Source organism: Triticum urartu, chromosome 7 (assembly GCF_003073215.2).
Source record: "Triticum urartu cultivar G1812 chromosome 7, Tu2.1, whole genome shotgun sequence".
Classification (NCBI taxonomy): domain Eukaryota; kingdom Viridiplantae; phylum Streptophyta; class Magnoliopsida; order Poales; family Poaceae; genus Triticum; species Triticum urartu.
The window spans coordinates 121329216-121346455 of NC_053028.1; the positions used below are offsets into that span (position 1 = coordinate 121329216).

At 43.3% G+C, this 17240-nt stretch overlaps 1 pseudogene; it reads right to left on the reverse strand.

The window, feature by feature from the left end:
• Window positions 1–11359: 11359 nt before the first annotated feature.
• On the reverse strand, window positions 11360–12862 carry LOC125520156 (annotated as a pseudogene).
• Window positions 12863–17240: the final 4378 nt, after the last annotated feature.

The following is a 17240-nucleotide window of genomic DNA, read 5'->3' on the forward strand; positions in this document are numbered from 1 at the left end:
CTGGATTTCAGCCCTGAGGACTGGTCTGAAGTCGTTCGGGGGGAGTTCTCAGGACCCAACTGAAGAATCAACAGCAGTCCGGCTAAGTTTAAATTTCCTGTCGTTGGCGCGAAGCATCCTGGGCCGTCCATCGCCCATCAGAAACTCGTCCTTCGCTCGTACCGCTTCGCATAAGGAGAAGCTCTGGATCGCGTCGAAGTGGCATCGGACGGCTAGTAGCAAGGCTCGGGTCGCTGTTCACTTTCCGGCAAAGACTTACAGTGTCCCACTGCTTTTCGTTTTACTTTCTTACTTTCCCCCCAATTTGTAAGGCTATTAAGCCAAGGATTCCTGCTCATTCAAGGGCATGCAAATTGTTAGGGTTTCCCCCTTCCGCCGCCAGTGTTCCTGGTTGGCCTTAGGTCCCTCTTGTTTTGTACTAAAACTCTCCGAATTAAGCCAGTAAATCGAGCTAGTTTGAGTGGAATTCTCCCCTTTTCTCTGAATATTGTTCTTTAGACTCCTCTGGGTCTGACAGGGCGCCGAGCACCGGCCTCGCGGCAACGCATATAGACGAGTTCCGCCGTCGCCACAACGTCCCAACTACTGCTTGCCGTCGCGCGAGGCACACCCAGGCCTCGGGCCTCGCCGCGTTAGTTGCCATGCCATGGCCGCAGAGCGCGAGCTCCACTAAACCACCTCGACATACCAGGGATGCCGCAGGCGTCGCCAGGCCCCGCCGGCCCGAGCTCGCCGCCGGTGCTTGCCTTCGTCGCAACCATTAGTCGTCGCCGCCCAACGTTTAGGGATAACTGTAGCACCGACGTCGCCGGTCGACAATGGCCATGCTGTTACGGGCCAAGAGCAGCAGCTGCGGCACGCTCATGTACATCTCCGAGAGCGTCGCTCCACCCCCGCCCCCGCCGGCTCCGCTGGACAAATACATCGTTGCGGCGGTCGAGATCGAAGACTCCTTTATTCCTGGGTTGTTTCCGTGTTTTTGGATGGGCGGCAGTTTCCTTTTTTTGTTTGCGTGATTGCAGGGGTTAGGGACGTGTGGACGTGGGCGTGGGTGTGGAGAGATGAAACACGGTTAGTCAACGTAAATTACTAAGTGCACATAAAAAAAATTAAGTTAGGTCTAGCCCTTAGATTAAGTTTAGTGGACTAATCATACAGTGGGAATGGGTCTGGATACATTTATGGGGTGCGTTTAGAAAAGATAATGTTGGATTGTTTATTACTTCCTCTGTTCCTAAAAATTTGTCTTTTAGAGTGGACTATCACATATGTATGTATATAGACATATTTTAAAATGTAGATTCACTCATTTTACTCCGTATGTAGTCACTTGTTAAAATCTCTAGAAAGACAAATATTTAGGAACGGAGGGAGTAGTAGTAGAGATAGAGATGCAAGACAGTAGCACGCCTCACCTCAAGCAGACGCCATAATGGGCTGGCCCAGCACGGATCACAGGCCTCCAGTGCTCTTTTGTACCCTTTTTTTCTTCACATTTTTCTTTATTTCTTACTTTTTCTTATATTTCGAAACATTCATAATATATCCACATAATATTGCATTTGAAAAATGTTAAACGTGTATAGAAAAATGTTTCTAATGTACATGAATATTATACTATGTGCATGAAAAAATAAGAAATAAAAAAGTATATGTTGAAAAAGTGTTAGTCATGTATTTGAAAAATATTAAACATGTATATGTTTTTCCTGATAAATAAAAATCATGCAATGTGTATGCAAGAAAATAGACATAAAAATATATGTTTAAAGAAATATTAATCATCTACTTGAACAATGTTCAACGTGTATATATGTAATGTCCCTGATGAATAAAAAATGTAGAATGTATATGGAAAAGATAGGCATAAAAGCATATATTTAGAAATATATTAACATGTATTTGAAAAGTTGAAAATGTCCCTGGTGTATAAAAAATAAACAATGTGTATGGAATAAAAGTAGACATGAAATATATATGTTTTCAATAATGTTTACCATGTATTTTAAAAATGGTGAAAGTGCGGAGATTGTCTTAGAGAACCCATCGGGAGTAAATTGAGTGGAGTTCGAGGAACTACATGTCGAGGAGAATAGGACGAAGAGAGATTTGCTCTTGTGTTCAATCACAAGTCCGTCGAACCAAACATAGATTTTGGCAAAAAGCGTGAAATGGTTGAACAAATTACTTGTTGCCATTGAGCACCACTAGTTTCATCTCAACTCACATTACTTTCAATATTTGTCTGTGTTCAAGTTATTCCTCTATTTTGTGATTGTTCCTTGTGTTCAGTTTTTCGCAACTATATTGCATTTATCTCTGTACTGCCAGCCATGTTAGATTTCGTATTCTCTCTCGCAGTACTTAAGATTGTATGCATATATGCTCGTGTAGTTTGCCTTTATTTCTCCCTAGTTATTCTTTTGTCGTCGGTTCTGTTCTAATAGATATTTCTTAGCAGATCTGCCTAGTTTCTTCTCTAAGTCGTTTACTTCCTTAGTTTTATCTCTGCATAGTTTCTGTCTTTGAGTAATTATTTTGATGGGCTTCTTCAAGAGATGGGACGCTTCATCACAATTTATGATGTGCCAAAAATATGGCCACGAGGTGACCTTTGCCAAACAGACTAAGTTTGTGTGTCACCAGAATTCTTCTGTCATGCAAACAACGATATAAAGATCTTCTGTCACGCATGAGAAGTCTCTGAAAACCATTGATTTCTAATAATCTTATTAGATGTACTTGTGAGCCCGTCAAGGCAAGTCTACTGATCAAAATGATGGGGCACACTCCGACTGGTCCTCACCTCTGAATAACATCATTCGTATCCACAGAAATAAGCGGAAGATTAGTAGCCAAGACCTTAAAGAGCTCGGGGGCTACTGACGATGCCATGCCCCCCCTCGGGTGTAGCTATAGAGGAGAGAAGAAGCCCAATGACAATAATGCGGCCCAAGACCACGACTCAACGCCCACTGACAATCCGTAGCGCATCACCGCCTTGGGGGACAAGACGAGGACTCCTCTACGAGCTAGGCTAGAGATCATATGCGTACAACACGTACCAACCGACCTCGGTTATCTACCAAAACGTAGCATAGGACAACTCCTCGACCGACATAGGACTTGTAACCCTACTTCTGCCTCAGCAGGGACGAATAGGTACCTTATTATTACAAGTTATCACATGCTTCGGCACCTAAGCGATCTTGTGATCGACCCCCTTGTCAACGCAAAACCCTAGTTCTCATACGAGCCTAGATCATCAACACGACAAGCAAGAAGTAGGGTATTGCCTCGATCCAAGGGCCTAAACATGGGTAAATTTTCCTCTTATGCACCATCTGGATCTCTGACGCGTTTGCTATCCTTGGATGGATATTGTCAGTAAATTACCAAGACACGCATTCCAGCTGCAGTTTCGTTAGTTGATGAGGGCACAAATTGTAGTATCGAAGATGGTAGTCGACACGGCAACGTGGATGGCAACAGAAGTGGGAATGGCAATGGTAATGGAAGTCGGGATTGATGCTCTAGGATTGATCTTCATGTTTATGCTTTATGTTTGATGCCTTGTTTAGGTGAATTATATGTTGCATGTTTGATTTTCATGTTTGGAGCATTTGTTATGTCTACTTTGAACCATTTACCAGATTTTTTAGTTTTCAATTTGAATTTTGAAACTAATTTCATAAACTATGGTTTTGAAATTATGTTCAAATATGTGTGTCAAAAATAACATTATTTAAATTGTTGTGTTGCTAGAATAGACATGCACATGTACTTGTATGCTAGTTTAAAGAGGAAACGAAAAGGGCATATATTATTAAGGAAGATGTATAAGGGACTGCTAAAGGACCACGCTTGCAAACCTCTCCTAAATTATTGGGCACTCTGTATAACCATTTATAGGGGGAGTTTTGTATGGGGATTTATTGGGGATGCTCTGGCATGATGTGTCGACATTTATTTAAGTTGTTTCTTAGATATATTTTTTAGCAACACTTTTTTTTTTGGTGAGCGAAAATAAACTAGGCACAAAAAACTGGGCTTGGTGGGATTGGGTCATTTTTGCTCGAGACATCAGAAGCATATGGGCCAGGCCTGCTAACGTAGCTCACTAGAACTGAAAAGGATTTTCTACGTCTAAAAAAATAGAAATGATTTTCTATTCTACATAAAACCTGAAGGAAATATGAAAGGAATTCGGATGCGGAAGCAGATAGAAACCGGAAGGTAGGAGAAGGAAACGGAGGAGGTGCTCTTCGCTGACTCGGAAATCAGCACACCGAATCCATAAATACGGACAGGAGGCGAGGCGAGGATCCCAGGAAAGAGAAGTCGATTGGTGAGGCGAGGATCGGAAGGGAGCGAAAGCGGCGATGGCGGCCACGCTAATAAGCAACGCGGCGAGGAGGCTCGCTGGTCGCGCGCTTCAGCCGGCGGTTCGGCGCGCAAGGATGGTGCGCATCAGGGTACGCTAGCCACTCAAAACGAGTAGCAAACCAGCTTCCCCGGCCTTTAATTTGTTTGCAAATCAAGGAAACCACGGATTCTTTTAACTCATGATGTACTTTTGCGAAACCTGCTGCAGCAGCTCACCGCTGATGAGACGAAAGATGCTGCGAGTCTCGTGGAGAAAATCAAAACAAGGAAAGAGGAGCTGTATGATCTGATCGCTCCTGTGAACGTAACTATGTTGTTGGTGGATCGACAGGCTTAGAGAACGGTCAGCTGCTTGAGTATCTTTCTCACCAAGTCAAGCCTAGACCAAATGATCCTCACTGGTAAACTCGCACACCTCTCTCTCACTCCCTCTCCAGCTGTTATACACGCTCTCCTTATAATTTTGGTTTCTAACTTTTACTCTCTCTCTCTCTCTCTCTCTCTATATCTATCTATCTATCTATCTATCTATCTATCTATCTATCTCTCTCTCTCTCTCTCTCTCTCTGATATGCAGGCGATCATGTCATCGAGCAACAACCTTCAGTAATTACGTGAGTACGGCGGGGAGATGGTGTCTTGGTTATATGATTATGGGTACTTTGTTTCACTTGGGCAAACAAGTAAAACCACAAGGAGAACAATCCCCAGGTAGCCAGCAGGAGCAATAGCGTCGACATCTTTTATTTTAGAGAAACAAAGTTGGATATTGACTAGCTTCGCAGCATGAGTATCAAGTTATTAGTATTTGGTCTAACTGGACGATCTTTGATCGCTATATCACAAAAATGTTTGTCATGTTTGAGTGACAAGCTTTCTAGTCTTTGTATGCTTTTAAGATTCGCCTGCGTGTCATGTTTCTTATGTGTTGCATGTTGTGTGCGTATTGGGCATTTCCTTGGGACAAGTAAGCAGTTAACTCACCATTGTATCTAGTACAAGTTTTGGCTGATTGACAAAGTAGCTAACTGTTGATTTCATCAACAAGCAGATACTCCCTCTTTAGTGATCTAAGCGCTCTTATATTTCTTTACATGGAGAACCTGTTTAGAGTATGTTTGTTGTTTTCTCATCTCTCCATGCTTGATTGTTTGATTGATCTGCATACAACGGGGTTTTTACTTATACACACAAAACTAGTCCGACAAACATCCTTTGATAAAAGATGGATCTTATTGACTCAAAATACAACATCAAATACAAACACAATGAGCACACACCTAACCTTTCTGTATAGTTAAGATGCACACAGTCAACCAGCACACACACAAAAAAATACATCAATAAGGGGCAAAGTCATACAAGACCAAAATTCTGCCTAAGACCATCTCTAGCCGATCCCTCTAAACCGGTTAACTATTTAAAAAAAGTTGTGAGGAGGTAAAGCAGACCTAGCCGATCCCTTATCCGCTTTAACTCCTGGAAAATTTAATCATCGTGTTCGCCGCTTACACTTACTCCGGCCATGGTGGCGCTCCCCCACGTCATCCCTAGCCAGGCGACACTCCTCCCATCGTCCTCGGCCACAAGAAAAGTTGCAGCACATGTGGAGGACACCTACGGAGAGGAAAAATTCAATGCATACGAAGAAACATACATAAAGAGTGGTCGTCGGTCGCCATCGTCGATTCCGATGATTTCTTACGTACCAGACGATGACATCGCACCACTAGGAGAATGATGAGAGGAAGAACCCATTCAGATGAGGAAGCGCCCAAGCCATGGCCCATGGAAGGCGAATTACAATTACTTTGTCGACTACTTTGTCGCACCGCTTACATCTCGCATGGCGAGACTTTGTCAAATCACTTTTGCAGACCATCTATCCTAGGTACTAGCCAGCTCATGTGAATAATCATCTAATGCCAAAAAGTCGTAGTTGGTCGCGTGAAAGAAAGAAGAAGGAAGAAGGAAGAAGATGAGGGAGAGAGGCTTTCATGTGGGCTCTAGTTCATTTGAGCACCTAAGTTTGAGAGTTCGATTAGGTTTGCGGTTTTTAACTCCTCAAATTTCTTTTCTACTTATAAATATTGAAGTTGTTGGCTAGTTCACATATGGGTCCAACATCGTTTCCAAATAAACAAATACACGCATCCTCACATGTGGAACTAGCAACCTTTCAAGAGATATATAAAAAAATATAATTTACTCATATGTGGGATCTATCATAATTAAACAAATACACTACTTTCATGTGAGACCAATTTTTTTGTAAAAGGCACAAATAACAAAGAAAAAAAATGTGACTTCAACTCAAAATCTTGTCTTTCCGACATACTATGGACATTTAAATATCTTTCATCATATTTTTGCTATTTTTTCTAATTTGCTCTAAGCGAGGAAAAAAAGTCTCCAAAATGACCCAAACGGCGGTCGGCAAACTACAACAATGACCATATCAGCACCAACCATCTCTTGACATCACAAGGACAATGATGGTCTTCAACAACAATGCCTTCATAAAGGGAACGGTGCTCAAGCGTCGTGATCACACGATCAAGCTACAAGAGGCTAATTCTAGGTTTTCACCCTGAAGAATGAGTCCGCGCATATCTGAGTAATGTCTTTAACAAGGTAACGATGCAAAAACATCCCATTGCCAGGTCCACCCGGGTAAGGCCTAAGGTTTTTACCCCCTAAGCTCGAGACCGGTACTCAAGAAGCACCACCTTGATGCCAAAAAAAGCAGATTTTTAAAGATTGTTTTGCTACTTTATTTGATTTTACTATTTACGCCGCCAGACTCATGGGTTAAAGCACTAATGACATAGTATGTAGATCCATCAATTATTTTATGGATGTGCTTTTAGATTGACTATGATTATGTGGTAGAATGATACGTCTCTGTCGTATCTACTTTTCCAAACACTTTTGTCCTTGTTTTGGACTCTAATTTGCATGATTTGAATGGAACTAATCCGGACTGACGCTGTTTTCAGCAGAATTGCCATGGTTTTATTTATGTACAGAAACAAAAGTTCTCGGAATGACCTGAAACTTCACGGAACGTCTATTTGGAAATAATAAAAAATCCTTGCAAAAGATGAAGACCAGGGAGCCCATACCCTAGCCACGAGGGGGGAGGGGGGCCTGCCCCCCCCCCCAGGGCGCGCCCCCCTATCTCGTGGGCCCCCTGGAGCTCCTCCGACCTCAACTCCAACTCTATATATTTGCTTTCGGGAAGAAAAAAAATCAGGGAGAAGGATTCATCGCGTTTTATGATACGGAGCCGCCGCCAAGCCCTAAAACCCCTCGGGAGGGCTAATCTGGAGTCCGTTCGGGGCTCCAGAGAGGGGAATCTGTCGCCATCTTCATCATCAACCATCCTCCATATTTGCTATGACTTTGCTATGCTTAATGCTTGTCACTGGGGCCCGAGTGCCATGATTTCAGATCTGAACCTATTATGTTTTCATCAATATATGAGAGTTCTTGATCCTATCTTGCAAGTCTATAGTCACCTATTATGTGTTATGATTCGTTAACCCCGAAGTGACAATAATCGGGATACTTACCGGTGATGACCGTAGTTTGAGGAGTTCATGTATTCACTATGTGTTAATGCTTTGGTCCGGTACTCTATTAAAAGGAGGCCTTAATATCCCTTAGTTTCCGTTAGGACCCCGCTGCCACGGGAGGGTAGGACAAAAGATGTCATGCAAGTTCTTTTCCATAAGCACGTATGACTATATTCGGAATACATGCCTACATTACATTGATGAATTGGAGCTAGTTCTGTGTCACCTTAGGTTATGACTGTTACATGATGAACCGCATACGGCATAATTCTCTATCACTGATCCATTGCCTACGAGCTTTCCATATATTGTTCTTCGCTTATTTACTTTTCCGTTGCTATTGCTATCATCACTACAAAATACCAAAAACATTACTTTTGCTATCATTACATTTTGCTATCGTTACCACTACTATCATATTACTTTGCTACTAAACACTTTGCTGCAGATACTAAGTTTCTAGGTGTGGTTGAATTGACAACTCAGCTGCTAATACTTGAGAATATTCTTTGGCTCCCCTTGTGTCGAATCAATAAATTTGGGTTGAATACTCTACTCTCGAAAACTGTTGCGATCCCTTATACTTATGGGTTATCATAGAAAGATAGATCTAGCAACTGGCTCTCATCTCTTTAGGCATTTCTCTGGCCTATATCTTAAGCTATATCATAGACATTAAATGTGTGTTTGGATACAATTTCAACTATGTGATTATATTTTAGAGTTGTATCTAAAAGTACTATCATTTAATACATCTTGTGAGATAAAAATCATTAGTTTTCTTGGATTCGGTTGAGCATCGAGGACTCACATAGGAAACAAATAGTCATATCTTCTCATTTTCTTCCAATTTATTTTCTACAATTTTAAATTCATTTGGTTGTAAACTATGAGATTTTTATTTATTCAATTATAAACTATGTGAATTATTTGTTTAAACATGTGCAATATTTTATTCATTTCAATTGGGATTTTATAGAATGACAAAAATGATAAGTAGCCCCGTTGGACATACTGAACAGGGAAGGGTGGACATGGACCCGAAGCTTGTCCGTTCGGCCACCTAAACGGACACATTTCGTGTCCGTTTAGTTCGGCCCATTGTAGTTGGGCCTAAGGGTTGTGGTTTGTGGGTTGCGGTTGCGTTTGGAGGACAACGTGTTACAATAATTACCTCAACAGTAGGAGTGGACTTATGAAATATCCTATATGACACTTACTACAATAAACTGTTGCTAAAACACACAGGGAGAAGTGCGAGCGAATGACATGAGGTGTCCCATTTTTATCAGCATTAACGTGCTACTAGATCCCAGTTTTGTTCACTCGTTTTAACTGTTTTTTTTGGCTTTTTTCCCTTGTATTTTCTTCTTCTTTTTCCTTTTTTTCTTTTCTTTTTCCCTTTTCAAGTTTATATTCTTTTTCCAATTTGAATTCAAGTTTAAAAAAATTGAATTCGGAATTTAAAAAATGTTATCTTTTTCAAAACTTGTTCGCCAATTTAGAAAAAGATTTCATTTCAAAAACAATTCAGGATTTAAAAAATATTCATGTTTTCAAAAAAAAATTATAATTTATTAAAATGTTCTTATTTTTCTAAATTTGTTCAAAAATATAAAAAATGGGATTTATAAAACTTCTGTGGTTTCAATTTATTTCGGAATTTATAAAAGATCTTGATTTTCAAACTTTGGTTCACAATTGAAAAAATATCTGAGAATTTCAAAATTGTTCATGGTTTCGAGAAAATTTAAGAATCTGAAAATTGTTCTTGTTTTTCATAAAATGTTCAAATGTTTAGAAATTGTTCATGTATGCATAAATTGTTTGTGTTTTTCAAAAAATGTTCACATTTTCATATTTGTTTTATAATTTATAATATTCTTTGTGCTTTAAAGTATTCGGCATTTTGAAATTTTCTACAATGTTTAGGAAATGTTTCAAATTTTGACGCTTTAATGGTCTTAAATATTTCACGCTTCAATTGGTCACTAGCAGTCAGTAAGTTTTTTTTGGAGGGGTATTAGCAGTCAGTAGTTGCAGTGGCTATTGTTTTATGTCGCACACACCCAACTCGCTTCGCCCTACTAGGACAGCCCAGTCCAGAGCGGCGTTGCAATGACCAGGCTCCATGGAGCTCGTTTTTCAAAAAACAATCAAAATATATTTAGAAGTTCCCAAAATGTCATTTTTTTCTAAAAATACATATGTATATTCTTCAAGTTTGCATAAATTTTCATCAACTAATTTGACAAATATCTGACCCAGGTACAACAAAGAAAAAGCCTATTTTAATCTGTGTATTTGTCTTTTTGTGTAGATCATGTATGAATATGTATGTTCATGAAATTTTATACATGTATACTACAACTATAAATCTACATGTATACTTTTTTCAGAATTTTGTTTAGGTATAGAAAAAGTATTTTCTCTGAAAAAAATAAAGGGCTCTATGGAGCCTGGCCTTTGCTTGCACTTTTTGGGCCCAGTCGCCCTAGTAGGCGGGCTCCTAAATGACGCAAATATAGGAGGTTCCTGGCCTTACACAACGCCGTCCAACTTCCTTAATTAGGAGTGACCTATACAACGCCAGTCAACAGGCCGGTGCTAGCAACCGTAAAACCGAAGTGCTGACGGCTGATTTTTTTGAGGCTTCTATATTAGTTATCCCATAACAAGTTCAGAAGCCCCAATAAATAAGGAAGACAGCTTATAGAAAAAGTTGGGGAGGAGGCGGCTTATAAAATAAGCCGCCAAAAGAACTGGCCATAAGTATTCCAAGTAAATACCCCTAAAAAAGCATTCCAAGTAAATCCCTTTGTTGTGGCAGGTGTGGCTGAAAAGACCCAGCAGTGTGCTGCGAGGGGCCGCGACAACTTATGGTTGTGTGGAAGAGGAGCAGGGCGAGGCTCAGGACCTTATTTTGATTGTAAAATTGCTGGAGCAATTGAATTGAATTGATGCTGATCAACCAGTGGTCCAACAGCCGCTTTCTGAATATAAGAAATACACATAAAGAAGCTTTAGCGTTGAACTACAACAGCACAAAAGTTGCTGCCGTCAAAAGAAATCTACCAGGGAAAGCCGTTCTACACAACCATGGTGGAACATTTCAAGGTTTATCCGGAAAACACTAATCTTGAAAACAGCGCAAGCAATGAGGGGGAAAAATAAAGATGAAAGGATCTTGCAACACGATGCATATCTATTGACAAAACCTGGCCTTACCAAGATGAATTGCAGTATTCAGCCGATGAACATTACAGGCAATTCAACATCATAAGAGACCAGAAATCAACGCATGAGTAGCAGCTCATGAGACTTCATCCACCAGCACATACTGTATCACATGCTACCACCAAAAATCAATGACCTAAACTAGTGAGGGCACGCACTCACGCCCCTAGCGCGACACACAGACCAAACTTGGTATCCTTTTGAGGCGCTTGGGAATTGGACTCGGCGGAGAAGGCGACGTAGCGCTTGGGCTTGGGGCCGTACCGGAGCAGGACGCTCACCGCTCCATCACTGCCAAGCTTGGCCTTCACCGTTGTGTTCGGATCCAGAGAATGAGAAAAACCCACCGTAAGAGTGCTGTCGTTGGAAGACAGAACACGCTGCACCTTGGCAGCGATGGACGTCGTCTCGTCTAACTTCTGATGATAAGTTGCTGTGAGAACGTCGGCATTTTCCCTAGCATTGAAATTTGGTAATGTTAGTGTCACTAAAATGCAATGCTCGTGTATAAGTTGTGCAGAAAAGCCACAGATAACTGGCTCACATTGTGAAAGAAGCACCCACGTCTCCTTCCGATAGAACCAAACCACAGGTGTACTTAGGAAATCACAGGAGCTGGGTTTCAAGGGAACCAACCGTGCCCAAAGCATCGAGGGACTTTGTGATGACCGAAACATCAGCACCTAAAGCAATGCTTTTCGTGCCAATCATAGCAGAAAACGAAACAATTGGCGATCCCTGAAGCTCAGAACTTTCGGTTATACAAGCACCGAGATGACGATACTGAAGGTCCACCTAAATTAACGGAAAAAACCTGATTATCTACACGGCAGGAAATCACCACCGTTCATACACAGCCACCTACAGAGAGTCGGTACCTTCAATGAGCTCTGGGAGGAGACGGGAATAGACAGAAGTCCCTTCAAACCAGGCCTCAACACATCATCAAGTGTAAGTTTGATAAGCTGAAGATATAAAAAAACAAATGAGTTTGACAATCAACCATCTAAGATAGAGAGAAGGGAGAGGGGGGCAACAAAAAGCAACTTGCCTTTGTATCAGATGACAACTCAAATCCCAAAGATGCTTTTCCAACTTGCTCAGAGCCATCAGACAAAAGAAACTACAAGATGAAGTAAACTATAACGGATTGAAAATTTTATATATGATGACTGACGTGCCAGCTCAGTAGTTATCAAGAAAAGACCCACCGAATGAACAGCAGACAGTAAACATTTTACGCACCAAAACGAGTCAACAGGCACAAGCAAAATTACTCAGCGCAAAAAGAAGTTGAACAAACGAACTCACAGCGGTGTCAAGCACCTTACAGTCAGATACCATCTTCAGACCTGTGTTATAGTCCTGGTACAGCAAATCTGCAAAGAGGATAGAAACAAATAATATATATAAGTAAACAGATGTCTCAAACCACAACATCAGACAACAGATAATTACTGAAGTCAGAACATACCATCCGCCTTTTTGCCGATCTCATGAAAAAAGCAAGCATAGTCTCCATCTGCAGGCTGCTTCCCACCTCCCTCTGAATCCTCCTTGTCTCCCTCTGAATGATGCTTCTCATCTACCTTGTCGGGCACCTGGACAGCAACTCCCTCTGCATCCCCCTTATCTCCCACCGAATGATGCTTCTCATCCACCTCAGCAGGCAACTGGACAGCCACTGCTGGCTTCTGGACAAGCACTGGGGAGAACTCACCATTACCTGTGCATCAACACGTTAGAAGTCGCATATAAACATACAATAGAACAAACTAAGGAGGACAGGTTACCTGTGAAAGGGCAAACGTCTGAACACCCTTTTTCAGCATACTTATCCAGAAGATATGCAGACCATCCACCATGAGATAGTAATTTTACGATCTCAATGTACGTGTTGGCAATCCTGGAAGGAAAGAAAACAGGAGTTTCCACCTTCGAGATAGCATCATTAACTGCTTTCACAGGATCCTAAAGCCAATTACGCATTCTATTAGTATCAACAACATGAAACCATGAATTACAAGATAATATCCAGCATATGACAACAGGATTGTAATTCACAGTCAGAAACTTAAGCAAACAGACAACAGGATGGTAAAAGCACAGTCAGAAACTTAAGCAAACAGTTTGGACAGTCAACAAATGACAATAAGATTGAAAAGCCCAGTCAGAAAGTTAAGCAAACAGTTTGTACATTCAACAAATGACAACAGGATTGAAAAGCAGTCAGAAACTTAAGCAAACAGCTTGGACAGTCAATAAGTGACAACAGGATTGAAAAACATGATAATAATTAAATGCCGGGTCAGAAAATAATCCTCATTATCCGAGAAACCAAGCCAAGCAGAGCAAGTTCTGTTTCACTTTTTTTGGCAGAATTCTAGTTACGAGACAAGCAACATCAAGAATCCAGGCAAAACATAAACTGAACATGACCACACTGATATGACAATGCTAAACCATCCAGGATGCTCTGAGCAGTGTCAGTGCTATTTGATACCTACTACTATTTGAGCAATCAGAGCCCAGGTGACATTTCATATGGAGTGTGATTTAATCTTGGACACAATTTCGTTACTCCTAGCAAGACGACATCAGCCTGAATAAAGATTTCTACAATGTGCAACTCTAAATCCAATGATGAATCCGCAACATCAACAGGAATATCGTCTACGAAACGCCAATGTGAAGCAGATACCATGAGCGAAAACTTGCGGGTTTGCAAACTAGTACCAAGAAAGGGACAGCCGGTGGGGTAGCAGAGCCCGCCGGGGGTGCAGAGGCAGGGGTGGCGCCCGTCGTCGCTGGTCTCGCACCAGCCGATGGGGCAGCAGAACCCGCCCGGGGTGCGGCGGGAGGTGTCGGGAGCGTCTTGGCTGCTCTCGCGGCGCTTCGGACGGCCCTTGTGGCTGGTACGACGGCAGGCAGCCTGGCGTGCCAGGCGGCCCCAAGAACTCGGCCCACCGCGCCGCCGCCCGACGCCCTGAGTAGCACGATCGATACGGGGACAAGAACGAGGTAAGCAACCTGGAGGTGAGGAAAGAAACCAAGAGCAAGCGACGAAACCCTCGTTACCCGAGAATGAAGAGCAGCGCGAGCCCGTTGAGCTCGTCGGCGCGGGAGCTCTCGATCTCGGACCGGTCCCGATCAACCATGTCCTCCGGGTCCATGTTGACACCGGCGGCGGTGGGGGCAGGGGGGGGGCAGCGGGGGGAGGGGGAGGGCAGGAGGAGGGCTGCGGGTAAGGCGGTGGCCTGAAGGGGAGAGGGCAGGTTGCAAATGCTGGGCGACGGGAACCTTGGCTAGCTTTGTATCCGGTGGCGAGGGAGGCGGGAAGAAGGGGCGAGCGATTATGCCAACGGATTGCCGAGCTAGAAATTCCGGTGCGCGATGGGCCGAGAAATACAGTCGCCGGAGTGCGTCGGAATTCCATGCGCCCAAGAAGCCTGACAAGGCTTAGTTAGGCCCAGATGGCACTCGGTTGGGTAGTGAGAGAGCCCAGATTTTAACAATGTAGGTCGTGCGCTGTTCGGGGGTGAACAATTCGAAGGAAAGCAAGTATAAAACATGTTGGTTTGCTAAATTAAAGTCCATTCGTTCAGAGAGAAATTTATTCGGATGGAGAAGAGCAAATGGCCATGCGTTGGGGAGCTCACTTTTGGCCGGAATGCTGTCTGGAAGTGAACAATTCGAACAAGAGCAAAGGAAGGCAGTGTTGATTTGCTGAATTAAATCGGGGCAAATCCTTTCCTTCACAATGTAGGCCGTGCCGTTGTTTGGGCAGGCAAAAAAATTGGTTCGAAGTGTGTTCAGAAGTGAACAGCTCAGAGAAAACCAAGTAAGGCCATGTTGATTTGTTCAATAGAATCGGGGGAAAAGGCTAAAAGGTTTCAGATTGGAGGAGGATTGCAGCTGTTTTACCAAGAAATTCGAGAAAAATTCCCAACAGGCAATGAAAAATTCGCACCTCACTGGCGGTCGTAGACTGAAATCCGATTGCACCATGGGTCTGCTTGTCTCGTGGTTGAGCGATTCACCGTCTCCCTGACGGTCCAGCCTCCTGAAAGAAAATCAAACAGGCGTCAGATCCAAGCGGCTACGGGACACCTGAATGCCAAAGATAGACCGCCACATCACCGTAGAGCCGGAAGCGGTGCGCCGCATCATCGACGATGCGCCATGGCCGCGGCCTGCTCAGTGTTGCCACGTGGCCACGGCTGACTCGCCGTTGCCTCGGCCACCGAGGCCAGGGCTACGGCTTGCCCAACATCGTAGAGGATGGGACTATTGATGTGTCCTTGATGAGGTAGGAGGAAGGATTAGGGCAGGATGGAAGAGCTCCACAGGCCATGGAGAGGACGAGAGGAAGAAGCTCATATGCGGATTGGGGGGGGGTGCACGCCAAAATTGTGGGGGCGAGCTTTCAATAACTAAATCTTGTAAATCCTCGGTCTGATCGCGGTCTAAGGCCTCTCACAATGCAAAAAAAATGATGTGGCAAGGTAATTAAGAGAAGAAAGATGGGTGTGGTGGCTCCAGGAAAAAATAATGCCAAGCGCGGGAACCTAGGGAAACACTTAAATGAAAGAAGCCCATCAATGCATGGACAAGTTTAGTTGCTAAATCATTAAATGAAGGATGCTTAGCAACAACAAGCTAAACATCTTTGCATTGAGGACTTTAGTTGGTAGATTTTTAATGTGTTTAGCACCTCATCTTAGCACTAGTGCATTGGAGGAGGTCTAGGCCCAGTTCTTTTGCTAGAATCTGAGGATTCTCCTAGAATCCGATCCCTACCCAGCTTCTCCCATAATCTTTGAGCCCCATTTATTTTACAATCCTATCTAGTTAGGGTCTAATTAGACATGATTGTAAAACAAATGGGACTCAAAGATTCTGGAAAAAGCTGGGTAGGGGTCGGATTCTAGCAAAAGAACTGGGCCTAAGAGCATCTCCAATGGAAAAAAGGCCCTTTTTGCGCACGAGAACTCGGTTGGCTCACTTCAGCACACGCCGGATTCCGGCGTGCTAAAAAAACTATGCACCTGTGAAAAAGCAGCAACGCGCGCGGCAGTTTTGGCGTGCGGCGTCCAGCACGCTCTATAAAACCCGTGCGCGGGTGTCCGCCAACCACCGTTGTCGGTGTCAAAACCGGCGGATCTCGGGTAGGGGGTCCCGAACTGTGCGTCTAGGCGGATGGTAACAGGAGGCAGGGGACACGATGTTTACCCAGGTTCGGGCCCTCTTGATTGAGGTAAAACCCTACGTCCTGCTTGATTGTTCTTGATAATATGAGTAGTACAAGAGTTGATCTACCACGAGATCCGAGAGACTGAACCCTAGAAGCTAGACTATGGTATGATTGTATATTCGTCCTACGGACTAAACCCTCTGATTTATATAGACACCGAAGGGGGCTAGGGTTACACGGAGTCGGTTACAAGGAAGGAGATCTACATATCCGTATTGCCAAGCTTGCCTCCCACGCCAAGGAGAGTCCCATCCGGACACAGAACGAAGTCTTCAATCTTGTATCTTCATAGTCCAACAGTCCGGCCAAAGGATATAATCCGGCTATCCGGATACCCCCTAATCCAGGACTCCCTCAGTATCCCCTGAACCAGGCTTCAATGACGACGAGTCCGGCGCGCAGATTGTCTTTGGCATTGCAAGGCGAGTTCCTCCTCCGAATACTTCATAGAAGATTTTGAACACGAGGATCGTGTCCGGCTCTGCAAAATAAGTTCCACATACCACCGTAGAGAGAATATTATTTCCACAAATCTAATCTGCTGACGTACCCCGTAGCGTGACATCACACCACATCCAGGTCTTTATTCGAATCATTTTTCATAACCTTGTGGGGGGGGTGCATGCCAAAATTGTGGGGGCGGGCTTTCAATAACTAAATCTTGTAAATCCTCGGTCTGGTCGCGGTCTAAGGCCTCTCCCAATGCAAAAAAATGATGTGGCAAGGTAATTAAGAGAAGAAAGATGGGTGTAGTGGCTCCAGGAAAAAATAATGCCAAGCGCGGG